The sequence below is a fragment of the Rana temporaria genome, chromosome 2 (genome assembly GCF_905171775.1).
Source record: "Rana temporaria chromosome 2, aRanTem1.1, whole genome shotgun sequence".
Classification (NCBI taxonomy): domain Eukaryota; kingdom Metazoa; phylum Chordata; class Amphibia; order Anura; family Ranidae; genus Rana; species Rana temporaria.
This window is the reverse complement of record NC_053490.1, coordinates 139670322-139684226: the sequence shown is the minus strand read 5'-3', so window position 1 is coordinate 139684226 and position 13905 is coordinate 139670322. Positions and strand designations below refer to the sequence as shown.

At 44.0% G+C, this 13905-nt stretch overlaps 1 protein-coding gene across 2 annotated transcripts in view; it reads right to left on the bottom strand.

Moving 5' to 3' along the window:
* NCKAP5L (NCK associated protein 5 like) overlaps positions 1-13102 on the bottom strand; it is a 137963-nt gene extending 124861 nt beyond the window's left edge. For both annotated transcript variants that reach the window (XM_040341206.1, XM_040341208.1), the window contains exon 1: positions 13011-13102. The gene's annotated coding sequence lies outside the window, so the exon portion shown is untranslated. The remainder of the gene's footprint in view (positions 1-13010) is intronic.
* Positions 13103-13905: the final 803 nt, after the last annotated feature.

Below are 13905 nucleotides of genomic sequence, written 5' to 3'. Positions count from 1 at the left end.
ATGTTCGGCTTCTTTCGGCAACTCGTGACGCGCTGCATGCACCGGTCGGAAGGATGTCAATCAATTAGGAACGTCCAGTCACGCAGATTACATATCCGGAAGCGGCGGTAAAAATACGATATGTACGGCACTGAAAAAAAAAAAGCCGATTGTCATTCTGACAACTCGGCTGAAGGTCATGTTAAAAAAATAATTTTGGGGGTGAACCCCCGCTTTAAGCTAGTGCTTTGTTGGTTCACTTACCTTTTCCTTCGATTTCCCTTTTAAAAAATTTTGTTTCCTTTGTTTTCTTTGTCTGAATTTCTCAATTCCTGTTTCTCCTCAGTAAGCTCCCCCCCCCCCATCATCTGAGCCGTTCTGGCTGGGGGTTAGTCAGCCAGAACAGCTTACTGAGGAGGAACAGGAAGTGAGAAATTCAGACAAAGAAAACAAAGAAAAAAACATTTAAAAAGGGAAATCGAAGGAAAAAGGTAAGTGAACCAACAATGCACTAGCTTAAAGGAACCCATTTAGAAAATAAAAAACAAACCTTTACAATCCCTTTCATGCCAAAATTGAGGCTGCTCACACAAAGTTTCCAAATTTGAAGCGACCCATTACCTTCCAACAGACTGACAAGTCTTTACTACTCCCCTAAATATGCAACACGCTTCATCCTGATACTGAGGCGCTGAAGCCTCCTCCCCTCCCCCCCCCCAGCAGCCTCCTGCGATTCCCCACTCCAGCTTTCCTCTTTTACCCCAATAGCCTAGACCCCTCTTCACCTCCATTTTCTTTCCTCTACTATACTTAAAGGGGAGTTCCACCCACAATTTCACTTTTTAAATATAAATACCCCTGTAATACACAAGCTTAATGTATTCTAGTAAAGTTAGTCTGTAAACTAAGGTCCGTTTTGTTAGGTTGTTACCGAATTTAGATAGTTTATAATCTAGAAATAGACCGTGGCCATCTTAAGTGTGGGCATCATGAAGCCAGACTGTATGACTTCCTGGATTTCAGCTTTGCATATCTCGCACATGCTCAGTGCACAAGCAATGTAATAGGTTTCAGTCAGGTTTGCAAGGACTACTGGGAAACATGATGCCTATCCCAGAAACCCTTGCAAATAGCCTAGGCAAATAAGGAGGAGGAAGTAATGAAGGACTACAAAATAAAGGTATTTACAAGCAACAAATTAAATAAAAATTGTCCATTCTGAACACTATGAGATTAGAGCATGCAGCACAGACAAACATAACAAAATGGGTGGAACTCCACTTTAAGTTTCCAAGCTAATCTTATTCTACTTGCTCCTTTCTACTCCCAAAAACGAATGTTCCAACTCAATGAATGCAGAGTCTGCCAGGAAGGGCCATTGCATGTCCAAATACCACATAAGCAGACTTGTCAAGTCTCTTTAGTAATCAGATTTATTTTACTATCTCTGAACAAGCGAGGACTACCATCTCAAAAGAAAAATACTGGCCACACGGAGCTGAGCTTTTCTGTTGACTGCATGTCATGCTTCAGTCAAATGCCACAGAGGAATTTTACCTCCCCAGACACAGATGTATTACTTTCTGCCTTTACATTTCACCCTGCCAGATTTCATTCTGGTCAGAAGATCTACACCGTTGTCTGTAACATGGATGGATGAGCTTGGTGGCAAAACAGAACAAAAGGTCATGGCAGGGGTAGACAAATTAAGGCTGAATTCTGAAGTCAGCAAGGGATAATGTTTTTAGAAGCCAGGGAATATAAACTCCTATTAGCATCAACAGAAATCATGCTAGAAAGATGGACATTAAAAATCCATATTCCATAACCATTTACATTGCGAGGTTTGAAACACTCCATGTTCTCTTAAAAAGGAGGAACTCCGGACGGGTTGCACTGGACTGTCTACTGCCTTCTTTTTCTTTCCCTTTTGCTTACCTTAGGCTGTTTCCTTGCTGAGTATATTAACGACATTGGTCTGAGGCCCTCAGGCTTGGACCCTAGCTAAACAGGGTGCCCTGAGGGACTTGGACATCTATGGTTGAAGGATGCTCTGCACAAGACCTATAGTTCACCTAACACGCAGTGCGGTCCAATTGTTTCACACAGATTAGGGTTGCACCAATACTAGTATTAGTATCAATACCGAGCATTTGCACAAGTACTTGTACTCGTGCAAATGAGCGAGGGGGCATTATTAGTGCCCACAGCATGGGATTGTGGCTATCCCAATATTAAATACAGAAAGGTTATTAGAGTAGATAAAATTTAAGGCATAAGGAATAAGGTAACATTTTGGGCGGGAAAGTCACATGTTTTTGAACTGGGAAACAGGTGTTTTTGAGCGGGAATATCACGTGTACTGCATGACTCATACACGTGCGGTATATAAACCCCCCGCTGAGGCAGGTCCAGGTCACTTTTACCTTATAGGTCAAGAGCTCCCCCATCCCTCCCACCCTGTTGCAGCACCTTGTATGTGGTTTGTCACCCTTGGATCAAGGGGGGACTTTGTTGAATATTTTATTTATGGTACTCGCTCGAGTCCTAAGACTGAGTGAGATTTGGAAATACTTGGAAAATAATTTAAGTTTTAAATATTTATTTATTGATGGAATTTAATAAAGATAAAATTTTAATTTATATTACAATGTTTGTATTAGATATATTTATACCAATAAAGGTGCCGCGGCCATTTCATCACCATCTTTGATGGTCTTGGTTTGGTCTTATTATTTATTAGTTAAGAATTGGTATAGCCTACATTCCCATGCTTGACGCAAAACCTGGGCAATCGGTGCTGCGGTGGGGGAAGTTACAAGCACCAATCTCCCTGTATAGATTTCAATAAAGGCAGCTGACAGCCGCTTCTCCTCCTCCCACCCCCTGCGGCTTTCAGCTGCTTTATTGAAATTTATACAGAGTGATCGGTGCTTGCATCTCCCCTTACGATCGTGCCATTTCTATAGGGCCCGTGCCAGTCGGATCCCTTGTGCAGCTTAGGGATACCTCTAGATGCCAGTTGTATTTTTTTTTTTTTAACTGCAATATGGAACCTCCCATCCTTGTGTGTATGTGCAGCTCAAACATGGAGTAATATTCAAACAAAATGCAAAGAAAAAAAAAAAGTTCTATAGGTCACCACTCCCTGCCTATTTTAATATTCAAGACTTAATCATCTCCCACAGGTTGTTCCAACTGCTGAGCTCCCATGTTCAAAATGTCTACATCAGCATTCCTACATCCACATGCCAGAGATCACCACGGAAATACCATAAATCTTCTATTCCCGGGAGAATGGATTTTTTTTTTTAATCTAGATCTTTTATACTTGCGGTTACAGTTTGAACATAGTTATGTGACCCTCAGGAACAAAGTAAGGGGCTCATACACCATACATTGATTGACCTTAGCCTGAAGAACAGCAGATTCAGCAAGCATCTACAAAGCCCTTGAAGCATCCTTCCTCCTCAGATGGCGAATGCTGGCTGTTCATATAATCAAGGCTTTAGTAAAGCTTCAGGTGCTTCAGCGCTGCTTACAAAAGTTTAAAACTACAGTCGGCATCGACATAGCGGTCTATATTCAGCACTCGGCAGTTACTAAACGGTGCCTAGTAAAATTAACATTAGCTGGTAAGATGTTTTGTAAGCTCAGATTAAAAAAAAATTAGACCATACTTCTAAATAGTGCTGCTTTGGCTGCTTTCTTAGTTGAAGTCATCTTTGTGCCCCCCTCGACAGTAATCTTGCTGTGCCGCTGGGCTTATTACAGCTGCAGGACCTGATAAGAGTGCCAACCATGCCTGCCCCCCCGACGTCCCCTCTTCCATTCATAGCAGCTGTACTATAGCTTCTAGAGCTGCATGAGTAACCATAAAATTGTGATTCAATCCCCCTATGCAGAATGTCCCGTTCATTCATGTAACAAGTGTAGAGAGTGCTCTGCTCACTCAGCTGTCAAAAGAAAGAAAATAAAACATTGTCCACGCTGGTAGATAATTATAAACATTGTAACTTTTCGTTCTTAGATCAAAGCAATGAACTTCGGTCTGTAAATGAGGGAAGTTTAATCACTTAATGTGGTTATAAACCCACAGAAAAAAAATAAAAAAGACAAAAAGCGCTAGTATGCATAGCATACTATTATAATACAGGATTTATATATCAACCACAGTTACATTACAATTTGGTACAATTGCAATCAGAGGGCCCCGCTCATTAAAGCTTACAATCTAGGAGGGAGGGTCAATTGATACAAAAAAGCAATAGCTGTGGGGATAAGCTGATGGAGAAAGTAAAACGATGTATTAGAAGCGGGATAAGCTTTGGACAGATTGGGGTAGGGAGTTCCAAAGGATGGGAGAAGAAATCCTTGGGAGGAGGAGAGCATGGGAGGAGGTGACAAGAAAGCTAGAGAGCAGAAGGTCTTGGGAAGACCGAAGAGAGCGGTTTGGTTGGTATTTTGAGACTAGGTTAGTAATGTAGCTGGTGGCAGAGTTGGACGGCTTTGTAAATTATTGTTGGTACTTTGAATTTTATTTGTTGGGCAAGTGGAAGGCAGTGCAGGGATTGGCAGAGAGGGGTAGAGGACACTGAATGGTTGGTAAGGTGGAGGAGTCTTGCAGCAGCATTCATTATGGACTGAAAGAGGGATAGTGTATGTAGAGGTAATCAAGGTACCATTCCTCAAGGTAAAAATTGTACACCTGTTTGACATATGGAGGGGAAACAGCATTATGGTCACTAGATGGCACTGTCTCATGAAAAGAGCTCATCAGCTCCTTCTAGTGGCCATAATGCAGTACTTTCCTTATGCACACATTCGATTTACAAAGATAATAGCCTAAGAATATTTAATTTTGCCCCATTCACACAGAGAAAATTAACAAGCAGTTACAATGGAGCCATGCAAATAGTTATATACACACACACACGCATTATATATACGCCCCAAAGGGTTTACTGCTGTCTATATGCCCAAGTAAGATTGCTCGTACTTCCTGTTCAGGTGAAGGGATGTTACCAATGCGTGGAGAAGAGGAACTCTCCTCAACAAGGACACAACCAGCCATAACAACCTGACAGAAGATCCAAGCCTTCTTCACGTCACACAAAATGTAACAGATTTTACCTGGAGTTAAGCTCTGTTATTATTAGGGGCTCCAACGTGCGTTTTTTTCTACATACATTGACTGGTCTCTTCTAATCAGGTAGACATCTCTTGCGCAGCACATAACAATGGCTGACAGCCTTTCTATTGTAAGAATATTTGTTCACAAAAGATGTCCCGCAGAGCGTATATATAGTTGTTACAGGAAGATTGAAAGATAGAATGAAGTCAAACATTGCTATTGTTTTACGTATCTCCAAATGGTATCTGAACACTACAAGGAAGGGGTTTATTCTGCCATTGTTTATTCAGAAAAGGCATATGTGCGCCCAAGCCGGAAAATGAAAAACAAGCTATATTTACCTGGAGGCGCCTATGTGAAAGCGGATCTCACACCACAAAGATGGCCCATAGGACAATTCAACTGCACCTGTTTTGGTAGTAAACAATGACACAAGGGAGTAAAAGCAGGGAAGGGTTCTATCAATGGTGAAGGGTGGTGTTCAAAGTGCACCTGCTGTAGTAGACGACATCCTAAAAGGAGGGGTAGGTAGGGAATGAAGACAAAGGGCCAGATCCACAAAGAAGTTATGCTGGCGTATCTATTGATACGCCGCGTAACTTCTAGTTTGCTCCGGCGTATCTTTGTTTTGTATCCACAAAACAAGATACGCCTGAAGCTGGGCTAGATCCCACTGGCGTACGTCTTAGTACGCCGTCGGATCTAAGGTGCATATTTACGCTGGCCGCTAGGTGGCGTTTCCGTCGATTTCCGCGTTGAGTATGCAAATTAGCTAGATACGGCGATCCACGAACGTACGTCCGGCGCATTCTTTTACGTCGTTTCCGTAAGGCTTTTTTCGGCGTATAGTTACCCCTGCTATATGAGGCGTACTCAATGTTAAGTATGGACGTCGTTCCCGCGTCAAATTTTGAAAATTTTACGTTGTTTGCGAATAGGGCTTTGCGTAGAATTACGTTCACGTCGAAAGCATTGGCGTGTTGCGGTTTAATTTGGAGCATGCGCACTGGGATACCCCCAGGGACGGCGCATGCGCCATTTAAAAAAAAAAAAAAAAAAAAAATGTATGTTGGGTCAAGACGTATTGACATAAAACACGCCCCCATCTCATCCATTTGAATTGCACGCCCTTAGACTGGCAGATTTACGATACGCTGCCGTAACTTTAGAGGCAAGTGCTTTGTGAATACAGCACTTGCCACTCAAAGTTGCGGCGGCGTAGCATTAATACGATCCGCTACGCCTGCCGAAAATTACGATCCGCTACGTGGATCTGGCCCAAGGTGTTTTTTTTTTTTCTAGGCTGACGGGAATGCAAGAAGCCTGCATTTTGGACATTTGTCCTTGGGCCCATGCAGCGCCAGGGTGGATATAAATAAATGATTTATAAAAAAAAAAAAGTTTTTTTTTTGTATTTGAAGTTCGGTCAAAATAAAAAATAAATAAAAGTCAGCAATTACAAATACTGCAGCTGCCGACTCTTAATATTAGGACACTAAAGCCCTGTACACACGATCAGATATCAGAATCTAGTCCGATGGATTTTTTTCATCAGATATCCGCTGAAGCAAACTTTCATCAGTCATGCCTACAGACCATCAGTCAAAAATCCGACTGTGCCAAAACGCGGTGACGTAAAACACTATGACGTGCTGAAAAAAAAATTAAGTTCAATGCTTCAGAGCATGCGTCGACTTGATTCTGAGTATGCGTGGATTTTTGACCGATGGACTTCCACACAGACGATTGGTGTTTTTTTTTCCCATCGTTTTTTTATCCATAGGAAAAATGTAAAACATGTTCTATTTTTTTTCACCAATGGAAAACAAACCGATGAGGCCCACACACCATCGGTTTGTCTGATGAAAACAGTCAATCGGTCCGTTTTCATCGGACAAACCGATCGTGTGTACAGGGCTTTACAGTACCTGCCCAGGACACACGCAATGTCCTCATCTAAAGCCGATCTGTCCCTCGGCTCGAGACGCCGGCATCTTCAGTAAATAGGAAGTGAAGCCTTACAGGTTCACAGACTTGTTGCCTACTGTGCATGCGCGAGTCGCGCTGCCTTACTGGTCTATGCTGTCTTCTGGGACATGTGCGTCTCCCAGAAGACAGCAGGGGATGGACATGGTGTAGATCACCGCAAATTCTGCGGTAATCTATCGCTGGAAGTGGGAGCAAATACCCCTTGCCCTCTAAAAGGTGCCAAAATGTGACACTGGAGGGGGGAGGAACCAGAAAAGCGGAAGTTCCATTTTTGGGTAGAACACCATCTTGAATCAATTTTTTTTTATTATGTTTTAATAAAATGCCTTTGGAGTAAAAATCTAGATGAAAAAAATAAATGATAGTTTTCTTTTTAAGATACATTAATCATTTTGTTTATTCAGCATGAAATGGAGCTTAGTTATGTAGCATGAGGCTGTATATGCTGCAATATTCTACCAAAAGTGTAGCTGCTGACTTTTAGCCCTGGTTCACACTGCTGCAGGATTGAAATTGTGCAGCTGAAAAAAAAAGTAATTTTGCTGCAATTTGCATTTTTTTTGGCCAATTTGTTGTTGGGCAGAATAAAAAAAACACAAATTGCCACAAAAACTCGTTACATGCTTTTCTTCAGCTTCTCCATTGAAGTATATTGAACCAAAAATGCACAGTATTGTGTTAAAAAAAAAAAAAGTCCTTGTCCTTTCCAAATACGCAGCAGCTGAAGAAAAAAAAAAATCATGGACGTGACCGTGTCCCATAGGAAACCATGTAAATGAACTGTAGTGTGTTTCTGCGAAAAGCACCAAATAACACAGAGGTGTGACCCCGGCCTGAGATGTTTAGTAACATAATGGGGTTAAAAAATAAACAAAACATCTGTACAAAAAGAGCAAATAATCGCTACTATAAAGGGGTTATTTTTTTTTACTGTGGGACAGTGAAAATATTTACAGTACCGGTTTGCTCTTTTAGTACTATAAAAGGGCCAATTTTTTTTTTAACCCCATTATGTTACTGACCGATTAGTCGATTATGAAAATGGTAATCGATTAATTTTATAGTCGATTTATTGTTTCGGCCCTAATGCAATTTGACATCAAAATTGCATGCCAAATCGCATCAATGTGAACCTGGGATTAATAAACACACGTCACATGATCCAGCAATGTGACCGATCGAACCCTCGATTCTCTCCCTGGCGGCGGCGATATAACTGTGGGCACCTGGCTGTGACAGCTTCCGGCTTCACCGCTGGGTGCACACTGCACATGTGGAGTGCTGTGCCTCCTGAATGGTCGGAGAATCGTCCTGTGACGTGTCCCGGTAGATTGCAGGGAGGGAGGGGGGAGAACTTCCGCTTCGTTCACCTAGAAAGTGGGTACCCGTCAAAACAAGGTACCTGCTCCCCCCCCCCCCAAAAAAAATTACATGCCAAATGTGGCATAGCAAGGGGGGGGTGGAATTTGCCCTTTTTTTTTTTTTTAAAGTGTATTTTTGTGCGTGTACTCGAGAGAAGAGCCGGACTGCAGGAGTTGGGAGTAGGCAGGCCTCCCCCAGAGGCAATCTGCCACCTTTCTCCATGCCCCGGGTGGCAATGGTGGGTGTGTGAGGGGGTCCTCCCACACAGCCCGCCCTACCTGCTCCGCTTTGAAGCCCAACGGGGCAGAGGGACTCCCTATAAGGGAGCGAGAGGATCTAGCCCGCTCAACCAGCCCCGTTAGTCCGTCGCCTCTCTTTTTAGAGACCGCGTGGTCAAAGTGCGTGCATGTTAACCCAATTTCGAGTGCGTGTAAGTGTGGTGGTTTTTGTAGGAGGGGGTGGGCGTACTAAGCGCAGGCTTACCTTGCATAGCACACCCACCGGGAGCCGGGCTGAGACCACCAAACTCAATTCACATGTAGCGGAGACCGGGATCCGAACCCCTAGCTGCAGAGGTGAATGGCTTGTCAGCGCAGTGCCAATCGCGTTGAGCCACCGCAGCTCCCGGAATTTGCCCTTTTGGGTGGAGCTCCACTTTAAAGCAAAAACCTTCTGCTTGCCCTTATACTTACCTGAGCCTGAAGCTCCCTCTCTCCTCATTGGATCAGTCACAGTATTGAGAGCCATTGCTGCTGCTAACAACAACCAATAGAGTGCTCATGATTGGAGATTGTACAGCCATCTATTATCATAGTCTCCGGTGGTCGCAGGGCATTCCACAGCCCAGATTATTAAGATTATATATTTCTAATTGTAACTGTATTTCTTTTGGAACATTAAAACAAGAACAAATACTATGATTTGCAGAAAGCCAGGAGCATGTGTTCGCTGAGGTCTGGCAATAGAAAAACATGCATTTTACAAGGGGATAGGCTATAAATACCGGTTTCTGTCCCTGGAAATGTGGAATAGCTGGAAACAGTTCATTTTTGTTTTGAGAAGTATATATATGAAGTGTGTTTTCCTTTCTCCAAAATCTGGGCTCGCTAAGCATGTAGGTGGAGCAAGGAAGGTTTCAGTTCTCTGTACAGAAATAAAAATAGCTGGCCAATTTACAGCCGAGAAAAAAAGAAACTCTACATATTGCTTGTTTCTCCAGTAAAAAGACAGCTGCTACCAATATTCCTGATGTGTACCGTACACCGAGCAAGCTGAAAGCGAGTGTTTGCATGCGCGATCACGGAGATGTGCCAGTAAATGTACTGAAGAAGATGACATCAGGGGTTAAGAGGCTTTCTCAGCATTCCAGTAGTAATGAATAATGTACGTTGGGGAAGACACCCCATAAAGTGTCACTGCATGGGGAGCAACTGCTGCCTGGGGGTGAGAATCTGGTTCTGTAGCTAACGCTTGTGTCCAAATTATATTCCCAAACAGAATAAAGCAATTTTCATTTCCCATCCTTTATCAACGAACCCTCCAGTAGGGTTATTGGCTTTGTTAAAGAGATAAGTGGAACCCATACAACTGAAATACAAATTCATACATCAAGTCTTTAATTCAACCTTAAAGCAGACCCCAAAGGGGTTCTATTCTGCCTCTGCCACCCCCCCCTACAAGTTTTGGCACTTTACATTTTTTGGGGGAGCGGGTACCTAGTTTTGACCTAGGCGATCAAAGCAGAAGTCTGCCCACAGCCTCTTGGAAGACATCACAGAAGGCAGCGGGACTATACACAAAGCGCATGCGCAGTAGGAAGCCAGCTGTGAAGTCGCAAGGAATCACAGCTGGTTTCCACAAGACCAGTGAAGAACCAGCCCGGGTGAGGACAGCATTGGATTCTAGGACAGAAAGGTGTCCTTTTATTAAAAGTCAGGATTTATCGTATTGCCAACTGTGGACTGTTCATTTTTTGTTTCTAGGGTGAATACCCCATTTAAAGCCGTTTTTAAAAATGTATATATCGTAGGTTACCAACTTTTAGAAATAGTGGCTGGATTGGTTTTTCTTTTTTTAGGATTTCTTCACTAGTATCAGTAGTGCCCCAGCATTGGTCATCAGTGAGAGGAATGGTGCGCCACCACTGGTCATCAGTGAGAGGAATGGTGCCCCGCCACTGGTCATCAGTGAGAGGAATGGTGCCCCGCCACTGGTCATCAGTGAGAGGAATGGTGCCCCGCCACTGGTCATCAGTGAGAGGAATGGTGCCCCGCCACTGGTCATCAGTGAGAGGAATGGTGCCCCAAATAATTGGATGGATTGATACCTCATCATTGGTGTCAATGTATAGACTGTGGTTCCCCAAGGGCAGGATTAAAGGATCACTAAAAGATATAAAAAAAAGTTTTTTTTTTTTTTAAATAACAAACATGTTATACTTGCCTCCACTGTGCAGCTCATTTTGCACAGAGTGCCCCCGAACCTGGTCTTCTGGGGTCCCTCTGCGGCTGTCTCAGCTCCCCTCTGCAAGGACTCAACACCTTAATGCGAGCTTGCATTGTGTTGAGTTATTGCAGGCACGCTCCCGCGATACAGCGGCAGCAATAGCCGCCCATTATCACTTGGCCCAGCCCCCCCGCACACCGCGTCATTAAATGCGATTGACAGCAGCGCCAGTCAATGGCTGCGCTGCTTTCAATCCATCCACTGTAGCCAATCAATGGCCAGGCTCAGCGGCGAAGAGGTTGACGGAGGCGAGCGCGGGAATTTCCAGGGGTCAGGTAAGTATAACGGGGGGGGGGGGGGATAGTATTGACGGATGTTTTTTCACCTTAATGCATGCTTTCTGGTAGGATAATACAGGCGAAAATAAAAGGCAGCGACCGCATCTAAGAACTAGCAAACTGCAACAGAATACATTTTTGACGTTAAGGGCTGGCTCACACCACATGCAGTCCAGTGCGTTTTTATTCTGCAGCACAGCATTTATCATGGATTTCATTGGGCCTAGTTCACACCAGTGCAGTCAACAAAAGCAGAACATGTTGCATTTTTTTCTGTATAAAATGCACCAGAACTGAGAATTTAGATTAAGGGGGAGGGGGAGCACACATCAAAAGCATGCATGCAGAAGCGCATGTGGAATGCAGAAGTTGTGGTGTGACCCAGTCCTGAATGTAACTTGATTTTGCAGACGTTGTTCTGGGTTATTTGTTATTCCAGACTGAAGTGCGATTACAAGTGACAGTTGATGGTATCGTCCTATGGAATTCCTGGGAAAGGAAGTCAGCTGTGTGTAGGAAAATAGATCCCCTATAATAGCACATGAACCCCAAATCCCTTGACTTCTGATAATCTCCCAGGGCAAGGACAGAAGAATAGCTTCATCTAGACCAGGGATATGCAATTAGCGGACCTCCAGCTGTTGCAGAACTACAAGTCCCATGAGGCATAGCAAGACTGACAGCCACAAACATGACACCCAGAAGCAGAGGCATGATGGGACTTGTAGTTTTGCAACAGCTGGAGGTCCGCTAATTGCATATCCCTATTCTTGAATAATCAGTTCTACATTTCAGAGACTTGGAACTATATTGCGCCATTTCAGAAAACCGAAATAAAAGGACGCAGGACTCATCAGGGATACGTGGAAGAGAAACGCCAACAAGACTCACAGTAAGTGAACCCAACGTTTACCAACGACAGCTGTTCTCCCTCATCCTCATGTCACAGTTTGCGCAACAAAGTAGTAACAAACCCCCAACAACACCACACTGCAAATTGTTACAATGACAACATCTGCTTTTCGGGCAACTTCCAGACTCATGAAGCCGAATGCATTTGTTGTGCAACTTCCCACATCGGTCACCATGGGCTAGGCTGCCAAAGGGGCCATTCCAGAGACCAACGAGTTATTTTATTATCATGTCATAATTATTATTATACAGGATTTAAATAGCGCCAACAGCTTGCACAGCGCTTCAAAGCACGCGGCACTTTCTGCATTTGCATGGCGATAACGGCGATTATCAGTCTGCAAAACTGAGCAGATTTGTATTCATTTTTTTCCTACAAATTAAAAAAAAAAAAAAAAAAAAAATCCCTATACGATTATTTATCAGAGATGAGGCCATGCAGAGATTAAATTGTGGAGTTCTACGTGTGGCTGGTGGGCAGCAGATGGTCAGAGATTGCTGAGCTGTTTGTGGATCAGACAGGAGTGGATTCCCAGGCCCAGATCTGAGTGTGATGAGCCTTGGAGGGGACTCTGGATCCATTTCCTATACAAGGAGGAGATGATGGCAGAGCCCCCCCAGCACATCATATCATCCTCCTGATCTCTCATCCCATACCTGCCTATACACAATGGACAGCCCCTCCCCCTGCTTCCCATCTCCCCCCCCATCCCCTGTACACAATACCTCTTCCCTATCACAGCTACTGTCCATGTCTGGCATTGTGTCTGTACCCCCTGACTGCAGACACCCGCCCACCCCCATCTATACACCCCACCGGTGAGGACGAGCGCCCCTCCCCTCCATCCTACCTCCGATCACCGAGCCGCACTCCCGATCCGGTGCTGCTTGCAATTCAAGTCCCTGCACAAGCTACACTGCGAGCCAGGAGCAGCCGCGCTCCGTGACGTCACGGGTTTAAAGCGCCAGTCCCGGCCCCCTCCTGAGCAGCCAATCAGAGGAGGACTCGAGCAGCGCTCCCCAGATGTTTCCCATTTGCAGCGCGGAGCATCCTGGAGGTGTGAGGGGGAGGGGAGGGGGCGCGCCAAGTTCGGGCACCAGGACAGATGTGCACCTCTCATGTCACCACACAGGTAAGAGGAGAGATATGTACCCAGCAATGCCAGGCAGTGTGGCCATCCACATCACCAAAGGGCCACACATAAAATCCATGAAATATATATTATCAGAGACTGCACAGTTTATTGTATTAGGGTGTGCACCCAAAAGCTCATACACACATGTATGTGTATAGATAGATAGATAGATTACCTCACAAAAGTGAGTACACCCCTCACATTTTTGTAAATATTTTATTATATCTTTTCATGTGACAACACTGAAGAAATGACACTTTGCTACAATGTAAAGTAGGGAGTGTACAGCTTGTATAACAGTGTAAATGTGCTGTCCCCTCAAAATATCTCAACACACAGCCATTATGCCGCGTACACACGGTCGTTTTTTTCTCATGAAACAAAACAACGTTTTTCAAACTTCATTTTAAAAAACGACGTTGCCTACACACCATCGTTTTTTTCAAAATGCTCTAGCAAAGCGCGGTTACGTTCAGCACGTAAGACGGCACTCTGTTCCATTCAAGCTCGCGTCATAACTTGCTTCTGAGTTTTGAAAAACGACATATAAAAATTGACATATAAAAACAACGTTTTCCCCACACACGGTCATTTTAAAATGACGTTTTTA